Source organism: Rhinatrema bivittatum, chromosome 19, assembly GCF_901001135.1.
Source record: "Rhinatrema bivittatum chromosome 19, aRhiBiv1.1, whole genome shotgun sequence".
In the NCBI taxonomy this organism is placed as follows: domain Eukaryota; kingdom Metazoa; phylum Chordata; class Amphibia; order Gymnophiona; family Rhinatrematidae; genus Rhinatrema; species Rhinatrema bivittatum.
In genome coordinates, this window is record NC_042633.1 from 1,503,215 (window position 1) to 1,530,518 (window position 27,304).

Sequence of the window (27,304 nt, forward strand, 5' to 3'; positions counted from 1 at the left end):
GCACGGTTACGCATTAGATTTTGCACGGACTCCGGCAGACAAGTTCCTGGTGTCGCCCTGCAAGTGTCCAAAAAAGTGTGCAGCAGTAAGGGAAAACCCTTCAACGCCTGGAAGGCTTGGGAGCGATATCCCCCGTGCCCCCCGGTCAGCGAGGCGAGGGCCGTTACTCCATTTACTTCATCGTGCCAAAGAAGGACGGCACGTCAAGGCCAATTTTGGATCTGAAGGGGGTAAACAGATGTCTTCGCATTCCACACTTCAAAATGGAGACGATTCGGTCGGTGATTGCCTCGGTCCATCCCGGCGAATTCCTGGCCTCCTTGGATCTCACGGAAGCGTACCTCCATATAGGCATTCAGCCGTTTTATCAACGGTTCCTCAGGTTTTGCATTCTGGGCAGGCACTATCAGTTCAGGGCTCTCCCTTTCGGCCTCGCCACGGCTCCCCGCACGTTCACGAAGGTGATGGTAGTGGTGGCGGCTCAGCTTCGGAGAGAGGGGTTCCTAGTACACCCCTACTTGGACGATTGGTTAATTCGGGCCAAGTCCGAGATTCGGTGTCGTCAGGCGGTCGACAGAGTCCTTCATCTCTTGCAGTCCCTGGAATGGGTGGTCAATCTCAACAAGAGTCATCTGGTTCCCACCCAGTCTTTGGAGTACCTGGGAGCCCTGTTCGACACAAAACAGGGCAAGGTGTTTCTTTCCAGGGAGCGGATGTGCAAGCTTCAGAGTCAGGTGCGACGATTATTGTCTCTTCGGCTTCCGCAGGTTTGCGATTATCTGATGGTTCTGGGTTCTATGGCATCAACGCTAGCTTTGGTCCCCTAGGCCTTTGCTCATCTGCGTCCATTACAATCAGCGTTGCTTTCCCGTTGGAAGCCAGTGTCAGAAGAGTTCCACCTACCGCTTCCGCTCACAGCCCAGGTGAGGGCCAGTCTTCACTGGTGGCTGGAAGCGGACCACCTGACTTGTGGAGTGTCCCTGCTAGTGCCCGACTGGACGGTGGTTACTACGGATGCCAGCCTCTCCGGTTGGGGAGTGGTCTGCCTAGGCAGGTCACTGCAGGGCCGGTGGTCCCTGGCTCAATCTCAGTGGTCCATCAATCGCCTGGAGACCAGGGCAGTACGCCTGGCGCTGCAATCCTTTCTGCCGCTGGTACGGGGAAAGGCGGTCCGAGTGTTGTCGGACAATGCTACCCGTACATAAATCGTTGTCTGATAATGCTACCTGTACATACATTTTTTTTTTTCAATTCTTTATTTTCATTTTGAATTTACCCAAGAACACACTTGTACAGAAAATAAGTTGTTGTCCAAAGTACAATAATAACAAGAAGGTGCGAAGGTGGCGGACCTCACGCGTCACCTAGATAGGATTTTAGACAGTGCTGGGGAGGAGCCGGCTGTCGTGGTACACGTGGGCACCAACGACATAGGAAAATGTGGGAGGGAGGTTCTGGAAGCCAAATTTAGGCTCTTAGGTAGAAAGATTAAATCCAGAACCTCCAGGGTAGCATTCTCTGAAATGCTCCCTGTTCCACGCGCAGGTCACCAGAGGCAGGCAGAGCTCCGGAGTCTCAATGCGTGGATGAGACGATGGTGCAAGGAAGAGGGATTCAGTTTTGTTAGGAACTGGGGAACCTTTTGGGGAAGGGGGAGTCTCTTCCGAAGGGATGGGCTCCACCTTAACCAGGGTGGAACCAGACTGCTGGCGCTAACCTTTAAAAAGGAGATAGAGCAGCTTTTAAACTAGAACAAAGGGGAAAGCCGACAGTCGCTCAGCAGCGCATGGTTCGGAGAGATGTATCTTTAAAGGATACTAATGATGCATTAGAATTAGGGCATCCCGACAGTGAGGTTCCAATAATTAGAAAAGTAGTCCAAGTGCCTGTAACTAAAAACTCACCTGAGCTAAAAAATTCTAACTTATCCCTATCAATTAAAAAGCAGAATAAAAATACAAACAAAAAACAAACTTTGAAATGTTTGTATGCTAATGCCAGAAGTCTAAGAAGTAAGATGGGAGAATTAGAATGTATAGCAGTAAATGATGACATAGACTTAATTGGCATCTCAGAGACATGGTGGAAAGAGGATAACCAATGGGACAGTGCTATACCGGGGTACAAATTATATCGCAATGACAGAGAGGAGCAGTCGGGAGGAGGTGTGGCGCTTTATGTCCGGGATGGCATAGAGTCCAACAGGATAAACATCCTGCATGAGACTAAATACAAAATTGAATCTTTATGGGTAGAAATCCCTTGTGTATCAGGGAAGACTACAGTGATAGGGGTATACTACCGTCCACCTGGTCAAGATAGTGAGATGGACAGTGAAATGCTAAGAGAAATTAGGGAAGCTAACCAAATTGGTAGTGCAGTAATAATGGGAGACTTCAATTACCCCAATATAGACTGGGTAAATGTATCATCGGGTCACACTAGAGAGATAACGTTCCTGGATGGAATAAATGATAGCTTTATGGAGCAATTGGTTCAGGAACCGACGAGAGAGGGAGCAATTTTAGATCTAATTCTCAGTGGAGCACAGGACTTGGTGAGAGAGGTAACGGTGGTGGGGCCGCTTGGCAATAGTGATCATAATATGATCAAATTTGATTTAATGACTGGAAAAGGAACAGTGTGCAAATCCAAGGCTCTTGTGCTAAACTTTCAAAAGGGAAACTTTGATAAAATGAGAAAAATTGTTAGAAAAAAACTGAAAGGAGCAGCTACAAAAGTAAAAAATGTCCAAGAGGCGTGGTCATTGTTAAAAAATACCATTCTAGAAGCACAGTCCAGATGTATTCCACACATTAAGAAAGGTGGAAAGAAGGCAAAACGATTACCGGCATGGTTAAAAGGGGAGGTGAAAGAAGCTATTTTAGCCAAAAGATCTTCATTCAAAAATTGGAAGAAGGATCCAACAGAAGAAAATAGGATAATGCATAAACGGCAAGTTAAATGTAAGACATTGATAAGACAGGCTAAGAGAGAATTTGAAAAGAAGTTGGCTGTAGAGGCAAAAACTCACAGTAAAAACTTTTTAAAATATATCCGAAGCAGAAAGCCTGTGAGGGAGTCAGTTGGACCGTTAGATGATCGAGGGGTTAAAGGGGCACTTAGAGAAGATAAGGCCATCGCGGAAAGATTAAATGATTTCTTTGCTTCGGTGTTTACTGAAGAGGATGTTGGGGAGGTACCCGTAATGGAGAAGGTTTTCATGGGTAATGATTCAGATGGACTGAATCAAATCACGGTGAACCTAGAAGATGTGGTAGGCCTGATTGACAAACTGAAGAGTAGTAAATCACCTGGACCGGATGGTATACACCCCAGAGTTCTGAAGGAACTAAAAAATGAAATTTCAGACCTATTAGTAAAAATTTGTAACTTATCATTAAAATCATCCATTGTACCTGAAGACTGGAGGATAGCAAATGTAACCCCAATATTTAAAAAGGGCTCCAGGGGCGATCCGGGAAACTACAGACCGGTTAGCCTGACTTCAGTGCCAGGAAAAATAGTGGAAAGTGTTCTAAACATCAAAATCACAGAACATATAGAAAGACATGGTTTAATGGAACAAAGTCAGCATGGCTTTACCCAGGGCAAGTCTTGCCTCACAAATCTGCTTCACTTTTTTGAAGGAGTTAATAAACATGTGGATAAAGGTGAACCGGTAGATATAGTATACTTGGATTTTCAGAAGGTGTTTGACAAAGTTCCTCATGAGAGGCTTCTAGGAAAAGTAAAAATGTCCTTTCGTGGATTGCAAACTGGCTAAAAGACAGGAAACAGTAGGATTAAATGGGCAATTTTCTCAGTGGAAGGGAGTGGACAGTGGAGTGCCTCAGGGATCTGTATTGGGACCCTTACTGTTCAATATATTTATAAATGATCTGGAAAGAAATACGACGAGTGAGATAATCAAATTTGCAGATGACACAAAATTGTTCAGAGTAGTTAAATCACAAGCAGATTGTGATAAATTGCAGGAAGACCTTGTGAGACTGGAAAATTGGGCATCCAAATGGCAGATGAAATTTAATGTGGATAAGTGCAAGGTGATGCATATAGGGAAAAATAACCCATGCTATAATTACACGATGTTGGGTTCCATATTAGGTGCTACAACCCAAGAAAGAGATCTAGGTGTCATAGTGGATAACACATTGAAATCGTCGGTTCAGTGTGCTGCGGCAGTCAAAAAAGCAAACAGAATGTTGGGAATTATTAGAAAAGGAATGATGAATAAAACGGAAAATGTCATAATGCCTCTGTATCGCTCCATGGTGAGACCGCACCTTGAATACTGTGTACAATTCTGGTCGCCGCATCTCAAAAAAGATATAATTGCGATGGAGAAGGTACAGAGAAGGGCTACCAAAATGATAAGGGGAATGGAACAACTCCCCTATGAGGAAAGACTAAAGAGGTTAGGACTTTTCAGCTTGGAGAAGAGACGACTGAGGGGGGGGATATGATAGAGGTGTTTAAAATCATGAGAGGTCTAGAACGGGTAGATGTGAATCGGTTATTTACTCTTTCGGATAGTAGAAAGACTAGGGGACACTCCATGAAGTTAGCATGGGGCACATTTAAAACTAATCGGAGAAAGTTCTTTTTTACTCAACGCACAATTAAACTCTGGAATTTGTTGCCAGAGAATGTGGTTCGTGCAGTTAGTATAGCTGTGTTTAAAAAAGGATTGGATAAGTTCTTGGAGGAGAAGTCCATTACCTGCTATTAAGTTCACTTAGAGAATAGCCACTGCCATTAGCAATGGTTACATGGAATAGACTTAGTTTTTGGGTACTTGCCAGGTTCTTATGGCCTGGATTGGCCACTGTTGGAAACAGGATGCTGGGCTTGATGGACCCTTGGTCTGACCCAGTATGGCATTTTATTATGTTCTTATGTAAGAAGAAAAGAAAATATAATCAATACATTTATCTTCAATGTATCCAACAACTAAATTATAAGAACAAGGGGGGGGGGAGGCAAAAAAGAGCATCACATTAGGAAAAATCAATTTTATAAAGAAAAGACCCTGCCCACTAGTGCTATAGCCTTATTACTCTGCTGAGGGGGCAACAGGGGCTTCTTACGGGGGTGCACGTAAGAAGGCTCTGAGCTGGTCTGGTTCTGTATACACATATTGTAAATTTCTATATCTTATGCAACATTTTGCTGGATATTTTAATATAAAGCTAGCACCTAGCTGGACAACCTCGGGTCTCATAGAAAGAAATTCCTTTCTTCTCATCTGGGTTGCTTTTATAACGTCAGGATACATCCAAATAGGATGCCCAAAAAAGGATGCCTGTCTATTTCTAAGAAACATTTTTAAAATAGAATTTCTCTTGGAAAGAAAAGCAAATGAAATAAGCATAGGCTTCCTTATATTAATCTCTGAATCCAGAGAGGTTTCCAAGAAATTTGTTAAATCCAAATTCTCCACTTGGGGTCCAACTGTGGCTTGCTCTGGTCTTAAGTCCTTTTGCTGTAGGTAATAGGCCTTTACAATCACTGGTGTTGCAGCTTCTGGGATCTTCAAAACCCGATTCATATATAGAAACATATAGAAACATAGAAATGACGGCAGAAGAAGACCAAACGGCCCATCCAGTCTGCCCAGCAAGCTTCACACATATTTTCTCTCATACTTATCTGTCTCTCCTAGCCCTTGGTTCCACTTCCCTTCCACCCCCACCTCCAATGCAGAGAGCAGTGATGGAGCTGCATCCAAGTGAAATATCTAGCTTGATTCGTTAGGGGTAGTAGCCGCCGCAATAAGCAAGCTGCACCCATGCTTATTTGTTTTACCCAGACTATGTTATTAGCCCTTATTGGTTGTTTTTCTTCTCCCCTGCCGTTGAAGCAGGGAGCTATGCTGGATATGCGTGACATATAAGTCTTCTCCCATGCCGTTGAAGCAGAGAGCCATGCTGGATGTGCATCGAAAGTGAAGTATCAGGCACATTTGGTTTGGGGTAGTAACCGCCGTAACAAGCCAGCTACTCCCCGCTTTGTGAATGCGAACCCTCTTTTCTTCTCCCCTGCCGTTGAAGCAGAGAGCTCTGCTGGATGTGTGAAGTATCAGTTTTTTCTTCTCCCCTGCCGTTGAATCAGAGAACTTTGCTGTATATGCATTGAAAGTGAAGTATCAGGCTTATTTGATTTGGGGTAGTAACCGCCGTAACAAGCCAGCTACTCCCCTCTTTGTGAGTGTGAATCCTTTTTTCCACATTTCCTCTTGCTGTTGAAGCTTAGAGCGATGTTGGAGTCACAGTAAGCCTGTGTATGTTTATTTAATAAGGGTATTGACTCCAGGCAGTAGCCATCATTCTGGCGAGTCACCCACTCTTCATTGGCAGCCTCTTGACTTTATGGATATAAATCTTGAACATATCCAAGGGGGAAGTAAACTGTTGTACCGGGAAATTCAATACCCTCAAATTATGGGCTCTCAATGAATTCTCAATTCCCTCAAGTCTTTTACCCGTTGTTTTTTCAGATATTATTAATTTTTGTTGAACTTTCTCTATTAAGTCCACTCTTTTTTCAAATCCATCCATCTTTGTGTTAAAGGTCGTTATTAACTTATTATTTGTTATTGTTTGTTCTCTAGTATCCAATGTTATTTGAGAAAGGGATTTAATAGATTGTTTATTTATTTATTTATTTATTTATTTTTAATTTTTATATACCGAAGTTCTTGTAGGGACTACAAATCACTCCGGTTTACATAAAACAAAGAACTGCTCAACAGAGAGTGGAGCTTTACATGGAACCGTAGAACATATGGAACAGTATAAATGGATGACAATTAAACATAGTGAAAAATAAAAAAAAATAATAGTTTAACTGGTAATAAATAAAGAATTATATTATTTACTATAAGCAGTATAACTGTTTAAAGTAGAAATAAATATTAACAATGCTAAATATATATAAGAAATAAAGTGAATTTTTGAACTCAAAGATAGTTGTCCAGTTACTTAGTACAGTGTCCAGTTACTTAGTACAGTGTCCATAAATAAAGGATACCTAGTAATTAGGAAGTCTATCCGTCTCTGTAAATTAAGCGTCTGGGAAAGCTTGTTGGAAGAGAAAAGTCTTCAGTCTTTTTTTGAATTCTTGGTGACTGGGTTCTAGTCTAAGATCTGGGGGAAGTATGTTCCACTGGTGTGGGCCTGCTGAAGATAGCGCTCGTTTGCTCAATGATGATTTTATTTGCGGAGCATGTAGTGTTCCTCTGTATGCGCTTCTGATTGGTCTGGAAGAAGTGTGTGTTTGGAGTTGAGTGCTTAATGTGATGGGAGCTAGTTTGTTTGTCGCTTTGTGGATGATAGTGAGTACCTTATAGAGTATCCTTTGTTTAATCGGAAGCCAATGTAAGTTCCGAAGGATTGGGGTGATGTGATCTTTTTTGTTCGTGCTAGTTAGAATTCTAGCCGCTGAATTCTGAACCATCTGTAGTGGTTTGATAGTGTTGGCGGGTATACCTAGTAGCAGGGAGTTGCTACTATATATACTATATATATACTATAGATTGTTCTATAGATTTTAAGGCAGTCCAAATCCCATCTAGTGTATTTGTTGCAGGATTAATCCCAATCCCAGCTGACAATGCCCTCAAACGATTTCCTCCCTCCTCCATGTTGCCTTGCTCACGCCACACAGTACCTTGTAGAGTGGGGATGATCTCTCCCAGTTGTTTTGGATCCATCGAGCTTGAAGCAGCCTCCACTGAAGCTCCTCCCGGGAGCGCTGTCTCCCCTCCTGCTCCGGCAAACTCTCCCTCTCGCAACGAAGTACTCACTTCACCCGGGTTCTTCACCTGTGAAGTTTCTCCTTCGGCTGTTCTGCAAGGCTCCGTCACGATATCAATTGCAGGCGTGGGCCGCTTCGGCAAACCGGGGCTCAGAGAGATGTTAGGGGTCAGGGGGGAGGACGCTTGCTCCTGCGTCTCTCCCCCAGCGACCGTTCTCACCGGCGTTGAGGCTATCGCTCCGGCGAAAAAACCGTCGATTTGGGGCTGAGTGGACTCCTGAGGGGGTAAGCTGTCATTCACCCCCCTCAGCCTCCCTTTTCTCTTCGTATGGGGCATTGGCAGGTAATATGTGTAAAGAAAATAGACAGCCCCTTCTTCGGCGTTCTCGCCTGTCTAGTGGGTGGTGGCCATCTTGTCTCCCCCCTCCTCCCTGGACCCCCGTACATAAATTTTCAGGGTGGGACAAGAAGTCCACTGGTAGCGGAGGAGGCGCAGCTCTTGATGGGCTGGGCAGAGCAACATCTCAGCAACATTGCGGCGTCTCACATCGCCGGAGTCGACAATGTTCAGGCGGACTTCCTCAGCTGTCATCACCTGGATCCCGGAGAATGGGAATTGGCGGAGGACGCTTTTCACCTCATTTGCGAAAAGTGGGGGACGCCACACATGGACCTGATGGCCACGTGGCAAAACACAAAGGCTCCTCGATTTTACAGCCGACGTCGAGAGAGAGGGGCCGAGGGCGTCGACGCGTTGGTTCTGCCCTGGCCGGCGGACGTGTTGCTGTATGTGTTTCCTCCTTGGCCGATGATAGGCAAGATACTTCGGCGCATAGAGTTGCACCCGTCCAATGTGGTCATGGTGGCACCGGAGTGGCCGTGGCGCCCGTGGTTCGCGGATCTCATTCAGTTATCGGTGGATTCTCCCCTTCGGCTTCAAGGGTTCGCGGGGCTCCTCCGTCAAGGTCCCGTCTGTTTGGAGGATGCGGATCACTTTTGTCTCACGGCATGGCTTTTGAGAGGCAGCGTTTGAAGAAAAAAGGTTATTCGGATGCGGTGGTAACCATGTTGTTGCGGTCCAGGAAGCAGTCTACGTCCTTGGCTTATGTTCGAGTCTGGGTAGTTTTTGAGGAATGGTGTGCGGAGCGCAGTGTGGATCCTACCTCGGCCTCCGTCTCCGATATCCTAACCTTTCTTCAGGCTGGTCTTGCCAAAGGTCTCTCGTGTAGTACCCTTCGGGTCCAGGTGGCGGCGCTTGGTTGTCTGCGTGGCAAGGTGCAGGGGGTATCAATGGCACTACACCCGGACATCTCGCGCTTTCTTAGGGGGGCTAAGCATCTCCGTCCTCCATTGCGTCATCCTTGTCCATCCTGGAATCTCAATTGGGTCCTCTCCACCTTGTGCTCGTCTCCTTTTGAACCAATAAAGCGGTCAACTCTCAAGGACCTTACGTTGAAGACAGTTTTCCTTGTCGCGATTGCCTCGGCACGGCGAGTTTCTGAGTTGCAGGCGCTCTCTTGTAGGGAGCCGTTCTTGCGGATCTCGGATTTAGGGGTCTCCTTACGGACGGTCCCCTCCTTTTTGCCAAAAGTCGTGTTGGCGTTTCATTTGAATCAGTCGATCGAGCTCCCCGCTTTTACGGTTGGGGAGCCGTCGGAGCCGAAAGTGAAGGAATTACGGAAGCTGGATGTGCGGAGGGTCCTCCTCCGCTACCTGGAGGTCACTAACCCTTTCAGGGTGACAGATCACCTCTTTGTTCTGTTCTCCGGTCCGAAGAGAGGTGGTGCGACTTCCCGGACTACGATCGCCTGTTGGCTTAAGGAGGCCATTGGCTCAGCGTATGTAGTGCGGGGAAAGCCTGTTTCCGTGGGTCTCTGGGCTCACTCGACATGATCGCATGCTGCTTCGTGGGCGGAATCTTCTCAGGTGTCGCCTCAAGAGATTTGCAGGGCGGCTACTTGGAAGTCTTGCATACCTTTACTAGACATTACCGGTTGGATGTTCAGGCTGCTAATTCCGGGGGTTTTGGAGAGAGGGTTCTCCGAGCGGGACTCTCTGCTTCCCACCCTCGGTAAGTTGGCTCTGGTACATCCCAGGTGTCCTGGACTGATCCGGGTACGTACAGGGAAAGGAAAATTAGTTTCTTACCTGATAATTTTCGTTCCTGTAGTACCACGGATCAGTCCAGGATCCCGCCCGTGTTTGCTGCTCTGAAGTAACGGAGAGTCCGCTCGTTGGTTTGTTTACCTAATTTGGTTATTTTGTTTCGCTCCTCCGGTTGGGGAATTCTGTTCCAGTTGGGGTTTTTGAATTGCTCCCCGTTGAGGATAGGTTATCTAGTTAGTTTACTTGTCCTTTTCTACTTTGACATTACGTAAGACTGAGGGGCTGTGGCAGGCACATTGCCATATATGGCTGAGTCCGACAGGTCTTGCTCTGTCTCCATCTACTGGTGCGGAGTCACAACCCAGGTGTCCTGGACTGATCCGTGGTACTACAGGAACGAAAATTATAAGGTAAGAAACTAATTTTCCTTTACTTTTGAAAGATTCTGTGTTTTTGTTCTGGGAGACAGTCCTGCCTCCTCGCTCTGCTAGGGGCCTAGGGGAGCTTTGCCTCTTGAAATCTTCAGCCTAGGCTTCCATTCCCGGTGACCTTCTGGGGTGATACTGGTGGTCCAGTCAATCCCCCTTGGCTCGCTGTCCACATAGGGCCGGTGAGAGATAAACTTTCCCCTGCACTGCTGTGTTTAAAGAAAAGGGGAAAGATTTTTAAGTTAAGCCCTTTCTTACTTCTTTTAAGAAGCGTGGACAGCTCCGGCAGCTCCGGCAGCATTCAGTCTCTGCCTCCGCTGACCGGCTGGCTCAGCTCGCACAGCTCAGCTGGTTTGTTCTCCTCGCAGCACTTTTTTTGTCAGACGCTGATGCCGCGTTCCAGCATCTGCAGTGCCTGTGGGGAGCCTGCTCCGGGCGTCTGCTGGGTGGGGAGTGCCCCTCCTCGGCACCCCCGACTACTGCGACCCGGGGACGAGCTGCACGCCGCGTGGCCAGGCCGTTCCCGACCCGAAAAAATGCAGGAACAGCGGGCGTTTTGGAAGAAAAATCTGATGCAGAAACTGGGCTGCAGGAGGAAGGTGAGCCCGATTCTTTGCCTTTTCCACCGGATTTAAGCCCCCCGGAAAGCCAAAGACACATTTTTCCACAGAGTTTGTGCTCCTTATGCAGGAGGAGGAGGACCCCCCTCCCCTGCCTAAGAACCCCCGGGTTTCTCCTCCGCAACCCCCTAAGGAGCCGGAAGGGCAGGGCTCCATTAGAGTTAGGGTGGTCCCGGGGGTCCTGCCACCTCTGGATCCCCCGCAGCCGCTGCTGGTTCCTGATCCGGATCCGGATGCTGATCCTCTGCTTCCCACCCCCCCCCTGGAGGGGGGACGATCCACGGGTGCTCCACATATTTCAAAGGGAGGAACTGGAACCGCTCATTCCCTTCATATTGCAGGTACTGGGATTCAAGCTGCCCCCTGAGGACACAGTCACAGCCACGATGCCTCCTAACGCGGACCCAGTCCTGGCGGGGCTTAGGGCTCCCCCGCGTACATTTCCGTTCCATCCCATGCACAAGCTGATGCTGCTCCGGGAATGGGAGCCCCCGGAGGCGGGACTCCAAGTGGGCAGGGCTAAGGACAAGCTCCACCCTCTTCCTGAGGACTGCTTGAATATGCTTAAGATGCCTTCCTCCGTCTCGGCAGTTACCAAGCACACCACCATCCCGGTGGTGGGGGCTACGGCTTTGAAGGACATTCAGGACCGTAAATTGGAATTTTATCTAAAGCGCACCTTTGAAGTTTTGTCCCTCGGTGTGCGGGCGACAATCTGCAGCAGTCTCATGCAGTGGGCAAGCCTCAGGTGGGTTCAGCAAATTACTCAGCACCCAGGACCTCCCGTCTGCAGAGGCAGAGCAGGCGGATCGCTAGAAGGTGCAATTACATATGAGGCGGATGCCCTTTACGATCTTCTGAGAGTACAAGCCGCTGTCTCGGCCAGGTGGCTCATCTGGCTGAGAAATTTGCTCAAGATCTGCCGGACCTCCATTTCATCTCCCCCTGCGGAAGTCGGAAGAGGCCTGCGGTCGATCAGACCCTGAACAGACTGCGGGAACTGGGGGCCATAGTCCCAGTCCCGGTGGAGGAACAAGGATCCGGCCAATATTCCATCTACTTCGTCATCCCCAAAACGGAAGGCTCTTTTCGTCCAATTTTGGATCTCAAGCGTGTAAACCGGGCTCTCAAGGTTCCCCATTTTCATATGGAAACCCTGAGGGCGATAATAACAGCGGTTTGCTCAAGAGAATTCCTGGCATCGCTCGACCTGGCGGAGGCCTACTTGCACGTTCCGATTCGCCTCGACCATCAGCGGTACTTCCGGTTCGAGATCCTGGGCCAACATTTCCAGTTTCGAGCACTCCCATTGGGTCTTGCCACGGCGCCGCGCACTTTCACCAAGGTTATGGTGGTAGTGGCGGCCTCTCTTCGTCGAGAAGGAGTGCTGGCAGGGCTGGTGGAAGCACTAGGCCTGGACCTAGGGCGCAAAATATTAGGGGGCGCCACGAGCAGTGGTATCCCGAGGGGAGCCAATGCCCCCGGGTGCAAGGAGGCTCATGCGGCCGCCGGTGAACCTCATCCCACTGGCGGCTGAACAGCGACACACAGCAGGCAGATCGGCAGGGCCGTGGTGGAGCTCACGTCACCACGGCCCGAGGAAAAAGGTCACGTTCAAGCCTGCAGGTGCTCATCCTCCTTCCTGCCCGTGCGATCCTGGAAGAAAATGTTGCCGGAGCCGCGCGGGCAGGAAGGAGGAGGAGCATCAGCCGCATGCAGAAGAGGAGCAGCGCTTACGGGCCGCTGCGAATCCCAAGTCGAAGCGGCCCAAGAAGATCAGGGCCGCTGCAGAGCCCATCCTGCGGCGACCCATGAATAGGAGGTCCAGAGGTGAGAGAGAGGCTGAGGGCCTGTAGAGTGTGTATGTGTGCGTGTATGAGATGAGTTGAGAGACTGTGTATGGGAGTGAAGACCTGAATGTTTGCAGAGACAGCATGTGAGAGCCTCGGTGTGTGTGAGAGAGACAGCATGTGCCAGTGAGAGCCTGTGTGTGTGAATAATTGTATGAGAGACATCATGTGACAGCCTGTGCTTGAGCAAGACAACATGTAGGAGTGACAGCCTGTGTGTGTGAGACTCAGACAGCTTGTGCCAGTGAGAGACTGTGTTTGTAAATTTATTTATTTATTTATTTAGCATTTTTCTATACCGACTTTCCAATAACAAAATTATTGATCAATTCGGTTTACATTTTAAACAATAACAACAATGACAAGTAAATGTCTTACAATGAACAGGTCGAATTAACTTGGATTAAGATATATGGGGGTAATAACATAATTAACATGAGCGGTGCCTAATATAGGCTAGAGGCTGGGTTTTAATGATAGACTGCCAAAGATAATAGACTGCCAAAGATCATGTGATTTCTAGAGAAAATCTATATAGTAAATGATTGTATGAGATTGTATGAGTAAATGATTTACTATATATTCTATATAGTAAATGATTGTATGAGAGAGAGAGCATGTGACAGTGAGAGCCTGTGCTTGAGCAAGACAGCTTGTGGAAGTGAGAGAGAGCCTGTGTGTGTGAGAGAGACAGCATGTGACAGTGAGAGCCTGTGTGTGTGAGAGACAACATGTGCCAGTGAGAGACTGTGTGTATGAATGATTGTATGAGAGGGAGCATGTGACAGTGAGAGCTTGTGCTTGAGCAAGACAGCATTTGGGAGTGAGAGAGAGCCTGTGTGTGTGAGTCAGACAGCATGGGTAATTGCCAGGTTCTTGTGGCCTGGTTTTGGCCTCTGTTGGAAACAGGATGCTGGGCTTGATGGACCCTTGGTCTGACCCAGCATGGCAATTTCTTATGTTCTTATGTGCCAGTGAGAGACTGTGTGTATGAATGATTGCGAGAGAGCATGTGCCAGTGAGAGACTGTGTGTGTGAATGATTGTATGAGAGAGAGAGCATGTGACAGTGAGAGCCTATGTTTGAGCAAGACAGCATGTGGGAGTGAGAGAGCCTGTTTATGTGAGTCAGACAGCATGTGCCAGTGAGAGACTGTGTGTGTGAATGATTGTATGAGAGAGAGAGAGCATGTGACAGTGAGAGCCTATGCTTGAGCAAGACAGCATGTGGGAGTGAGAGAGAGCCTGTGTATGTGAGTCAGACAGCATGTGCCAGTGAGAGGCTGTGTGTATGAATGATTGTATAAGAGAGTGCATGTGACAGTGAGAGACTCTGTGTATGAATGATTGTATGAGAGAGAGAGCATGTGACAGTGAGAGCCTGTGCTTGAGCAAGGCAGCATGTGGGAATGAGAGAGAGCCTGTGTGTGTGAGTCAGACAGCATGTGCCAGTGAGAGACTGTGTGTATGAATGATAGGGATGTGAATCGTTTTAGGACGATTAAAATTATCGTCCGATAATTTTAATATCGTCTTAAACCGTTATGGAACACAATACAATACAGATTCTAACGATTTATCGTTATAAATCGTTAGAATCGTGAGCCGGCACACTAAAACCCCCTAAAACCCACCCCCGACCCTTTAAATTAAATCCCCCACCCTCCCGAACCCCCCCCCCAAATAACTTAAATAACCTGCGGGTCCAGCGGCGGTCCGGAACGGCAGCGGTCCGGAACGGGCTCCTGCTCTGAATCTTGTCGTCTTCAGCCGGCGCCATTTTCCAAAATGGCGCCGAAAAATGGCGGCGGCCATAGACGAAAAAGATTGGACGGCAGGAGGTCCTTCCGGACCCCCGCTGGACTTTTGGCAAGTCTCGTGGGGGTCAGGAGGCCCCCCACAAGCTGGCCAAAAGTTCCTGGAGGTCCAGCGGGGGTCAGGGAGCGATTTCCCGCCGCGAATCGTTTTCGTACGGAAAATGGCGCCGGCAGGAGATCGACTGCAGGAGGTCGTTCAGCGAGGGTTCCGGCGCCTCGCTGAACGACCTCCTGCAGTCGATCTCCTGCCGGCGCCATTTTCCGTACGAAAACGATTCGCGGCGGGAAATCGCTCCCTGACCCCCGCTGGACCTCCAGGAACTTTTGGCCAGCTTGTGGGGGGCCTCCTGACCCCCACGAGACTTGCCAAAAGTCCAGCGGGGGTCCGGAAGGACCTCCTGCCGTCCAATCTTTTTCGTCTATGGCCGCCGCCATTTTTCGGCGCCATTTTGGAAAATGGCGCCGGCTGAAGACGACAAGATTCAGAGCAGGAGCCCGTTCCGGACCGCTGCCGTTCCGGACCGCCGCTGGACCCGCAGGTTATTTAAGTTATTTGGGGGGGGGTTCGGGAGGGTGGGGGATTTAATTTAAAGGGTCGGGGGTGGGTTTTAGGGGGTTTTAATGTGCCGGTTTTTCGATTTTTCGATTTTTAACGATTTTTAACGATTTTTCACGATATTTTACCCCCCCAAACGGCAACAATACGATTCCCTCCCCCTCCCAGCCGAAATCGATCGTTAAGACGATCGAGGACACGATTCACATCCCTAATGAATGATTGTATGAAAGAGAGCATGTGACAGTGAAAGCCTGTGCTTGAGCAAGGCAGCATGTGGGAGTGAGCGAGAGCCTGTGTGTGTGAGTCAGACAGCCTGTGCTTAAGTAAGACAGCATGTGGGAGTGAGAGAGAGCCTGTGTGTGTGAGTCAGACAGCCTGTGCTTGAGTAAGACAGCATGTGGGAGTGAGAGAGAACCTGTGTGTGTGAGTCAGACAGCCTGTGCTTGAGTAAGACAGCATGTGGGAGTGAGAGAGAGCCTGTGTTTGTGAGACTCAGACAGCATGTGCCAGTGAGAGACACTGTGTGTGAATGATTGTATGAGAGAGAGCATGTGACAGTGAGAGCCTGTGTGTGTGTGAGAGAGAGAGAGAAAGCATGTGAGAATGAGAACCTGACTGTGTGTTTGAGGGAAGAAGATGGGGAGAAAAGAAATAGAAATAAGACAATATAAAAGGAATTGACAAAAAAATAAGAAAGGGAAGGTGGAAAAAGATAAAAAAGAACTGTGGAAAAAAAAAGCCTGTGATCACCCGATTATAAATCTAAGATCAGACAGTAAAGGTAAAAAAAAAAAAAAATTACTCTTTACTGATTGGCACATGTAATCTTTGGGAATGTGCAAGAGTAGCACGTTCTCTATGCGGATCTCACAATGTACGAGATCAACATGGAGGAAGTGGAAACCCACGGGGCCTGCACAGAGGAGGCAGCAGAATGGGCTTCAGTGTCAGTAGCAGCAATCGGCACCTCCCCAATAGCCATGTGGCAGCAGTGACAGTGGCAGCAGAGGAATGAGAGAGGCTCCGAGGTTGCTGGCAAAAGAAAGAGAGGGGGGTCTGCCTTTAGTGTGTGCATGTGTATGTGTGTAAATGCATGGGTGCCTGCCTGGGGGATGGGGAGGAAGTGGTGTGAAAATGAATGGGAGCCTATCTGGGGGTCAGTGTTTGTGTGTGAGAATGATTGGGAGCTTGCCTGGGTGTGTGTGTGTTTGTGTGTATGTGAGGGAGCCAGTGAGTGTGAGAGCATGAGTGTGTATGAGAAAATCCAGGGGAGTAAGAGTTTGTGTGTGTGTGGAGGGGGAGAGAGTGTCTTACAGCCTGAGAGTGTGTCAGTGTCTGTGAGAGCGAGAGGTTATGGTGGGTATAAGAGCATGACTGTGTATGTATGTGTGAGAGAGAATGGACATGTGAGTATGTGTGAGAGAGAGAGGATAACCTCCTAATCCTCGACAATATCAGGGTGACTGGAAATCAAGAGCTCCCATGTACGGACAACAGGGGCTTTTAAAAATCCTTATTAGTTTTAATTATTGGGTGTTATTTGATAAATGTGCTGTTTTGAAATATTTTATTGGTGTTTGGGAAATTGTAAAAAAATGTATATGATTTTAATTAATAGAAATTCTATTTTTCAGTAGTTTTAAAATATTCTTTTATTATGGTTTTACTATTATAAATGATGCTTTATTTTTCTTGATTTTATTTATTTTATGAGGAATGGTGGTTCTATCTTTCTATTGTTAATACACAGAGTCTGGCTTCTTGGGGTTTCCATTTCAGTTTTTGTCTAATTTGTGCTACTTTATTTTGTGTTCTGTATTTGGTGAGGGTCTGTCTCTGCTCTGTGTGTGTGACCATGATGACAGATTCTGCTAGCATGTAGTATCTGTATAGGGATCTATAGCAATCGGGTTTGCTTTGTTTCCACAGTAGGTAGTGTATTGGTATTCTAGGACCCAGTGTAATATTTACCCTTGCTTTTTCACAGGTAGGGTTATTGTTGTTTGAGTCCTTGGTGTTATTACTGTTATGTTACGATGGGATTGCAGTATAGATTTTGAGTGTCTTTTTTTGTGGGGTTTTGTGTTAGTTCACAATGTGTCTGGCAGTGGAAGGTGTTTGTGCTGCTGTTACTCTGAGGTGACACCAGAATTTGAAAATATCCTTTACTATGATGAGCTGTAAGGGAAACATCCAAGCTCCATTGTTTGGGGGAATTTCAGTGGATGCACAGAGTTACAGAACTGGAGGTGCAGGATTTATATTGACATTCTGTCCCTTCCTATATATTCCAGACTTCACTCTCATAGCCGTATAGAATTAGACGAATGGGGCTATCAAATAATTTTATAGTGTGAAACTGGCCAGCTTTTTAAAAGTACGCAGAAGACCCTTTGGACTTTTTTATTACACTTTTTTTTTTTGTAACCAATTTTAAAGCAGGATCCATGCTATAGAGGTGGGTGTGATGAAGAAATATCATTTTGGCTCCCCCCCAAAAATTTCTTCTGTCTAGAGATGCCACTGATATTCTGTGACCTTAAGCATTAGTACAAGAAGGATTAAGGGGGGGGGGGGGCTGGAGAGGCACACAAATGCATTAGCCCCCGGGCGCTGGAGACCCTTGATGCGCCACCCAGTGGCGCATCAAGGGGATTAGTATCCTTCTTGTACTAATGCTTAAGGTCACAGAATATCAGTGTTAATAAAAAAGTCCAAAGGGTCTTCTGCGTACTTTTAAAAAGTTGGCCAGTCATATATATGGGCCATATGGGTCATATGGGGGCCGCAAGTGGTTTTTAGCGACCATCACAATAGGCTCTGCCAGTCTGTAGACCTTCATCTGCCTTATATTTAAGCAGTGGTCTCTTTGTAACTTCCTCTATTTGCAATAAGTTAAAAATTGGCACCGAGAGTTTAAAATGCCGGCAGAGCCAATGTATCGGAATGTAAGGAGGAATGAGGACGTGGATCACTGCTTATGAAATTTCCTGTGTGATTTCCCCCGATGCAGAATCCGCTTTGAAACACAGCCTGTGTCTGGATTTTTTTGTGATATTTAAGAAGAAAAGAGATAAGTAGATGTGTCTTATTTGCATTTTTAGATCAAAATATAAAAAGTTAGCATTGTCACTGCGACCACTGATTAAATATAAGGCAGAGATTTAATCAAGTATTGGACCCATTGTTAGATAAGAAGTCATCAGCACGTCTCAATATCTCTAAATCTACTAAAACGCTTTGATATCTTAATGATACCTATGGTTTTTCTGATCCCTGGCGCTTACTCAATCCAACTGAAAAAGACTACACTTTTTATTCTTCACCGCATTCATCATATTCCCGCATCGATTTTTTCTTGACCTCTAACTCCTTGATTTCTCGAATCATCTCTGCACATATATATCCCATATTAATCTCTGATCATGCAGCAGTTACTATTTCTTGTTCCTTGCTGCAACCCATCATGGCTCAACAGCAGTGGCGTTTCAATGCGACTCTACTTGAAGAATCTGATTTTAAACCGCTAATTGAACAAAAAATTACCGAATATTTCCACTTTAATGACACCGATGATATTTCTTCTTCTTCCTTATGGGAAGCGTTTAAGGTTACCATACGTGGGGAGATTCTTAGCTACACGGCTTGTCGTAACAAGACACGCAAAGAGGAATTGTCTCTTCTTCAACGTCAGGTTGCCGACTTCGAGAAGGAACACTATCATCGCCCGTCTCCAGTCTCCCTAGCGAACTTAATCAAAGCCAGATATCAATACAACCTACTTCTCAGTTCCAGAGTACGTTTAGCCATTTATTGGCTTCTTACTTGGCGAAAAAATCAGACAAAAAACGCATCGTTACCATCATGTCTTCTACCAATGATCCTTTAACTGATGAGGCTACTATCCTGCAAGAGTTTCGGAAGTTTTACTCGACTTTATATCAATCAGAAATCTCCCCGACGACTGCGTCTTTTACAGACTTTCTCTCATCGATTGATCATCCTGTTCTTTCCCCGGAACAACTGATACAACTGGACGAACCCATCACCCTGAAAGAAATTGAGCTAGCTATTGCTTCACTGGCGCCGAATAAAGCCCCTGGACCTGACGGATTTACCTCCAATTTTTATTCCGCTTTTCAAACTTTACTTGTTCCTAGATTACATGCCTACTTTTCTTCATTTCTTTCTTCTAAGGGTATGTCTCCTTCCTTTTCACAGGCATGTATTGTTGTCATTCCAAAGCCAGGCAGAGATGATACCTGTACCGCTAATTATAGACCTATCTCACTATTAAATATGGATTACAAAATTTTCACAAAAATTCTAGCTATTCGGCTGTCCCGTATAATGAACGTATTGATCAATTCTGACCAATCCGGTTTTATACGGCATCGCCTTATCAATAATAATACCTGATTACTCTTACATATTCAACAAGAGGCTTATTCTGACCCATCTCCAATGGTGGCAGTGTCCTTAGACGTGGAAAAAGCCTTCAACCGTGTTGAATGGCCCTTTTTATTTCATGTCCTTCAATGGTTTGGCATTGGACCCAATTTTCTAGTGTGGATACGCTCCCTATACACAGATCCCTCTGCCTTTTTGTATATTAATCAACAACGTTCCTCTTCCTTTCCTCTGTTTCGAGGTACACGTCAAGGGTGTCCTCTATCCCCACTTTTGTTTAACCTGGCTTTGGAACCATTACTCTCTGATATTCGTCAATCCGATCAAATTTCAGGAGTCTGTATTGGTAGTGAAACAGTTAAACTGTCAGCATATGCTGATGATGTTCTTTTATTTCTGCAAGATCCTGTGAACTCTCTCCCTCATCTATTCTGTCTCATTTCTTCCTACTCATCTATCTCTGGATACAAGATTAATTGACACAAAACGGAGCTCCTTCCCCTAAATTATGCTGCTTCCTCATTAGATTTTACGCATTTTTCTATTCAGAAAGTAACTAAGGGTTTGAAATACCTTGGCATACAGTTTTTTACTAATCCTCTAGATACGATACGTCAGGGGGAAACCCATGTCCTACAAACTGTGCAAGATTTAATATTACGCTGGTCCCCTCTGCATTTAACATGGTGGGGCAGGTTAGACACGATTAAAATGGTTATTGCTCCAAAAATACTTTATACCCTGTCCATGCTCCCCATTTTTTTCTCTGCGGAGTTTTATAAACAAATTGATAGAATGTTAGTATCATTTTTGTGGAAAAATAAGACGCCTCGCATTGCACTCGCTAAGCTTAAGTGTCCCAAGCTCCAAGGGGGAGTTAACTTTCCTGATTTTTATATTTATCACCAGGCCTATATATTGCAACAAGGCTATAATTTTTTTGATTTTGAACAGCTCTCTATCGAATCGCCTAGATGGGTCTCAATTGAACGTCACCGGAATGCTCCTTACCCTCTGTTTTGTTTTCCGGGAATGAGTCTTATATCGGATGCTGCTGATGATCCCATATTAAGATCCCTACATAGAGCCTTTTCAGAATTTGACTCTCAAATACCTGATGCATCTTCTAAATGGTGTACTTCAGGTTTTGCTCCGCTTTGGCGAAATAATAATTTATTGGCAGGGGGGAAGACGCTCAGTTGGCCAGAAATGCAATATATGGTTATTATCATCCCTACTAGTCTCTGGGAAGCTTATGACATTCCAACAACTCCGAACTAGATATGGTATCCCACCTACCCAATTTTATGCTTGGTTGCAATTGCGTTCTCTGCTTCAAGCAAGTAGGTTAAGTAAATTTACTATGGATAAAGTGTCCCCTTTATTGGAATTTTATTATTTGCAAGGTCCCAAAGGCCATTTAGCATCTGGAATATATAAACTGATTAAAAGTCTCTCACAACGTTCTTGTATAAGGCCTCTGACTCTGACTTGGTCTTCCGACTTAGGGACAGAGGTTACGTCCGCAATGTGGAAATACATTTGGTCCTCAGCCATTCGTATTTCCTTATCCGCCAGTCTGATTCAGACTTCATTTTTCATTATTCACAGAGCAGTTTGGACCCCATGGAAGTTACACCGTGCTGGTGTAACTTCCTCTCATGACTGCTGGTCCTGCTCGGCTCCTAAAGCTACGTTCAGCCATCTGTTCTTTTACTGTCCCCTGGTTCATGCTTTCTGGAGTCAAGTTTGGCGTACGGTTGCCTGTATACTGCCGACTACTATCTCCCTTTCGTACCCTTTAACAATTTTGAAGGGTGCTGACCCGTCTTTACAGCTCCGGCGTTCACAATGCAAATTAGTAGATTTTCTCCTAACTATAGCTCAATATAATATATATATTTTTTTTTTCAAAATAGTTTTTTATTGAGTCAAGAGCAACGTTCAGACCACAAAAAACAAAACAGCTCCCCACCAGCCCCAGAGGTACATGGGAAAAAATACAGGCATAAACAAACACTCTCATAACATCGTTTTCCCATGCATGGGAAACCAATTTCACAAACAGTAACGTACCGACCGCTGACCCGTGACCCATATTGTCTTTTACCCTTATTTTTCCCCCACCACAGACCCCGAATCAACAGTATCTAGACCCACCCTCCCACCTAAGCAAGAGCCCGCCGTGTAGAGCTTGCTCTGCTCCCTACACGACACCCCCCACCTATCCCCCGTACCCCACCATCCCCAACCCCATACACACATTCACCCACCCGTTCCCCCCCCTCCCCCCCTTTCCCGACCCAAGGTCCATGGAATGGATTAAGTCCAATCGTTAGAATAGCCGGAGATAAGCAAGTTAGCTTGTGCCCCTCCGGGGAGTCCTTGAAAGAAGGCCTGCCAACAGTCTTCATATGTCTGGTCCCGTGTACGGTGCCCCGAGATGCAATCCAAACGCTCCATCTGCAGCTCAAAAGTCATCCTGGCAAACCAGGCCTCTTCAGTAGGCTTACCCTGTGGTTCCACCCATACCGAAAGTATAGTCCTGCACGCCAACAATATCGCCAGCCTTGCAAACCTAGCTTTGCCAAGTGGGCAAGGATTCACAGCATACAATGGGTGGGTAGTCAGTGCCCGCCCCTCGCAGCGGGCGGGAAGTCCAGTGCATTGAAAAATAGTCTGCAGCACCCGGGCCCAAAAGGGAGCAACCGTAGGGCAGAGGAGGAGCCTGTGGATCAAGCCCCCCTCCTCCCCCCCACATTTGATACAGAGTGGGGTATCAGTTAGCCCCATCTGGAACCTCTTGACATCGTCGTAATAGGACAAATGCAGTATACGATACTGTAACTCCCGCAGCCCCAGGTCCGGATTTTGGTTATGCAGGGTCTGAAACCAATGTTTCATTTGCTCAGAAGTCACTGGGTCGTGTAAGACAGATGACCATCGGGAAGCCAAGACAGTTAGGTGATCCAGCCGTTTATAATCCATGCACAAGCGTTTCCAGCACTTAATCGAATTAGTCACACTAATAGCGTCCGATACTGTAGTGGCAAAAAGGGATTCTGCAGCCACGTCGTCCTGGGACCAACGAAAAGTCTGAATGTAATGGCGCGCCTGTAGATACCCAAAATAATGTTTAGGAGACAGGTGATGTGTTCTGGTCAAAGTTTGGAAGTCCAAGAGCTCATGAGTGCCTGCATCAAACAAGTGATATAAGTATTCCGCACCCCTGGAGGCCCAGTACTGAAAAATGCCACGGCAATCCCGCCCGGGGCGAAAATCCAGGTTGCCCAGAAGCGGGGTCAAGAGCGAGGAAAGACCTTTCAACCCAGTCAATTGACGCAACCAGCGCCAGGCCTTAATACATGGAGACAGCAGATATCTCGGGTATTGCAAAGCTTGCAGTTTCTTCGCATCCACCTGAATGAGGGAAAGAGGCAACCAGGGAGCAGACATACTGGACAGCAAACCTTCTTCACAATAACAATACTTCCCCGTAAGCCATTCCCCCACAAACCTCAGCTAACAAGCAGCATTGTAAAGCCGAAAGTCAGGCACACCATACCCCCCGCCTCCCGAGTCTGTTGCAGAACCGTATATTTTATCCTCGCACGTTTTCCCTTCCATAAAAACCCCATGTAACCGCCGCACATCCCGCACCATCATCCAACAGGGGAGCATGTGGAGCAGGTATAAGAGTTTAGGAACCAAGATCATTTTAATCAGTGCACACCTTCCGAAGAAACTCAGTGGGAGGAGGGTCCATGCCATTAACTGCATTAAAATGGCATTTATTCGTTCCGCAATGTTTAAATCATACAGAAGTCGCAGGTCCCGCGGGACCCACACCCCCAAATACCGCAGTTTCCCCGGTGCCCACGTAAAAGGGAATGGGGTCTGCCACCCACTTTGAAGCCCCGGTGTCAGGGCTAATGCTTCAGATTTGGAATAATTGATTTTGAGCCCCGCGATATCCCTAAATTGGTCAAAAATTGTAATAATTACCGGCACACTGTGGCGTGGTCGCCCAACAAACAGCAGTATATCATCGGCAAATAAAGCCGTCTTAACCGGGTGACCACCCACACTGAGCCCCCAAAAACCCCTCTCCTCCCGTAACCGTAGCGCTAAGGGTTCAACTGCTAGAACAAAAAGAAGAGGGGACAATGGGCATCCCTGCCTCACCCCACATTTTAACCCAATAGGCTCGGTAAGGACCCCATTTAGTAAAAGCCGGGCACTAGGCGAACTGTATAAAGCCCGGAGCCACGCAACAAAGGCCCCGTCGAAACCATATTGACCCAACATCCAAAACAGATATTGCCATGACACTGAGTCAAACGCCTTTTCAGCATCGAGACTCAGAACCATAGCCTCCTCCGTAGGGTGATAACTCAGGGCTGCGATAAGACGACGTACATTACGGACGCCCTGGCGCCCCTTAACAAATCCAGTCTGATCCTCTCCTATCAACTTGGGCAAGATGGGATTCAGCCGTGCCGCGAGCACTGCTGCCAAAATCTTTATGTCTGCATTGAGCAGGGAAATGGGCCGATACGAGCCCACTTCAGCAAAGTCTTTGCCTTTTTTGGGCAAAACCACAGTGACCGACTGAGTCATCCCCGCCGGCAGAACCTGAGTGTTTACCACTTCATTAAAAAATTTGGACAGCGGAGTCAAAAAGTGGAATGTAAGCATCTTATAATACTCCTCCCCCAGCCCATCTGGTCCTGCGGCCTTCCCCAATTTCAAACCTTGAATTACCGAATACACTTCCTGGTCTGTAATGGATTGGTTTAACAAATGCTGTTGTGCGGAGGACAGACGGGGCCACTGTATATTCTGAAAAAACTGAGCTGTGGTTTCGACATTTTGACCTTTTTGCCCATAGAGTTCCTTGTAGTATTCCAGAAACCTACTCTCAATCTCCTCCTGAGAAGTCACATAATGCCCCCCACGAGCCTTAAGCCTAACAATAATTGTCTTCTGATTTCGAGGCCGTATCAAGTGCGCCATCATTTTGCTAGGCCTATTCCCTTGCTTATACAATTGGTATTTATAGTAGCGAAGAGACTTGGAGGCCCTTTGATGTAGGTGGGTATTCAACGCCTCCCTGACCTGCTCAACCCGAGCTTTACTCGATGGGGACAAATCATGCATGTGCTGCCTCTGAGCACTCTTAAGCTCCGCATAATATTATGTTGAATTGGAAGCATAGTGAGTTTTTATCAGAATCATTATGGTGGAATACTGTCTGTTTATTTTCTAAATATGAAAAAGCCATGGCAAGGAACTCCGGTCGTTTAGGTAAATGGTCTCAAGTGTGGAAGCCATTGGATGACTATATTGCTTCTTTATAATTATATTTGGTACATTGAATGCTACTCTTTTTGTCTCCTATAGATATAAGGTTCTGATATTACCTATTTAATTTTTTTTTTTTTGTTTATTTTTGAATTGTACATCATTTCGTATGGTTTAGCAATATTTGCCTGATGCGTGTAATTCTAAGTTATTTCTTATGTTTGTACTTTAGATGTGTAACATTAATAAAAATTATTTCAACAATAAATATAAGGCAGATGAAGGTCTATTGACTGGTAGAGCCTATTGTGATGGTCGCTAAAAACTGCAGTAAATTGTGTAGGATTTGTGATTGAATCTTTATTCACTTTTTTAGTTTGGTCATTCTATGGGAATTGACACTCAGTCTTTGGCTTATGAGAATTTCAAACGTTCCACATAGAAGGTGAATTTTAATGCTGGCTCTCAGTTAAATATTCATTACTAACGGGTCGATACAGTAAGGCCGCGTTAGAAAGAGTGCGGCAGTGCCGGGCGCACCCTCGTTTGCCCCACGCACTGTTCTGATCACATACCGCTCGATACTCTATTTAAATTGCTTGCAAATGCAAGCCGCGTCTGCAAAGCGTTAGGCGAAGCGTTAGGCCCACGCAACCCATTTTACTGTATAGGCGCTTAATACAGCGCCTATACAGTATCCTGGGTGCGCTGGTACCTGTCATTTCAAATGACATTTGAAATGACAGGCACCAGGAAGTGGATCCCAACTTTAACCCAGGAAAACCTAAAAATCGAAAATCCCCTCCTCCCGAAGCGGCTCGACATGTGTCAACTTACCTTTTGTTGGTTTTCAGCCCCTTCCCTTCTCTGCCGCCCTCCGGAGGGGGCAGCCGGCGGCGAAAGCGGCTCGCAGCGGTCCCCCCCGCGCAGGTCCCGGTTCTCCTGGCTCGGCAACAGCAGTACAACAGCTAGGGCTCCATCCACCCCAATCCTTCCTTCCTTCCTGGCTCGGCCAAATTGTGAGGCGGCTTGCGGCGTTCCTTCCCCCCCCACGCAGGTCCCGGTTCTCCTGGCTCGACGTGAGGTGAGAGCCCACTGTTCTGTGCCCTCTCCGGCACGAGCGGAGCGAAGCGTTCTTTCGTTGGCCGGAGCGCCCGTCGATTTGGGCGCTCCGGCCAATGAAAGCACATAGATGGGCGCGCGTGACGTCACGGCGTGCGTCACGCGCGCCCGTCTATGTGCTTTCATTGGCCGGAGCGCCCAAATCGACGGGCACTCCGGCCAATGAAAGCACATAGATGGGTGCGCGTGACGGCCAACGAAAGAACGCTTCGCGCCGCTCGTGCCGGAGAGGGCACAGAACAGTGGGCTCACGCCGAGCCAGGAGAACTGGGACCTGCGTGCGGGGGGGGAAAGGAACGCCGCAAGCCGCTTCACAATTTGGCCGAGCCAGGAAGAAAGGAAGGATTGGGGTAGATGGAGCCCTAGCTGTTGTACTGCTGTTGCTGTTGCCGAGCCAGGAGAACCGGGACCTGCGTGGGGTGGACCGCTGCGAGCCGCTTTCGCCGCTGGCTGCCCCCTCCGGAGGGCGGCAGAGAAGGGAAGGGGCTGAAAAGCAACAAAAGGTAAGAAAACAACAGAAAGTAATGTCGAGTCGCTTCGGGAGGAGGGGAGGTGGGGATTTTAGGTTTTTAGAGGTTTCCTTTTGGGGGAAAGTTTGCCGTCTACCATTACCCCTGCCTCTAACGCAGGGGTAAGGGTAGGCGGTAAGTTAGCAGGTTAAACGAGGGGGAAAAAGGCAGGGTAAAATAGCAGTAGTCGGGGCGCGCGTTACTGTATGGGAGGGAATAGCTAATTCGATCGTTTACATCTGATATACATGCCGCGTGCGGAAGGGGTTACCCGGGGATTTAAAGAGGCGGTAAGGATGGGTTAAAGGGGATAATGTATCGCAGGAAGGGCTAACGCGGCTGGAAAGTGAGTAGAAAGCGGGTTAGGAGCGGGGTAACCGCGGCCCCACTTTACTGTATCGAGCTGTAAGTCATTAGAGTTCAGTTACTTTAAGCTGACAGATCTGAGGTACAGGGACCCGGGTCCTGAATGAATCCCAGGTCTCCAGCAGGGCATGGCAGAGTTTTTGGTGAGTGACTGCAATCAGAGTGAAGGGAATCAGTGCAGAGACTGGAGGTGAGGATGAGAGGCACAAAATCAGCAGGATGAGGTCAGACGAGGTCTGTTCCCCTCTGTTCATGTGCTGTGTTGCCCACCTGTGCCTGTCTACAAGCAGCACCAGGCTCTATTATATATGACAAGCCGTTAAGCCCGTTAAAACGGGCTACATCCCTCTGTCTCTCACCTCCCCCTCATTCTCTCTCCCCTACCTCCCTCATTCTCTCTCCCCTACCTCCCTCCCACCCACTCACCCACTCCTC

General features: G+C 47.1%; 1 protein-coding gene across 3 annotated transcripts in view; it reads left to right on the forward strand.

The window, feature by feature from the left end:
• The window catches only part of LOC115080207 (oocyte zinc finger protein XlCOF6-like), a 51,851-nt gene that overhangs the window by 18,747 nt on the left and 5,800 nt on the right, over positions 1-27,304 (forward strand). The gene's annotated exons all lie outside the window — the stretch shown is intronic.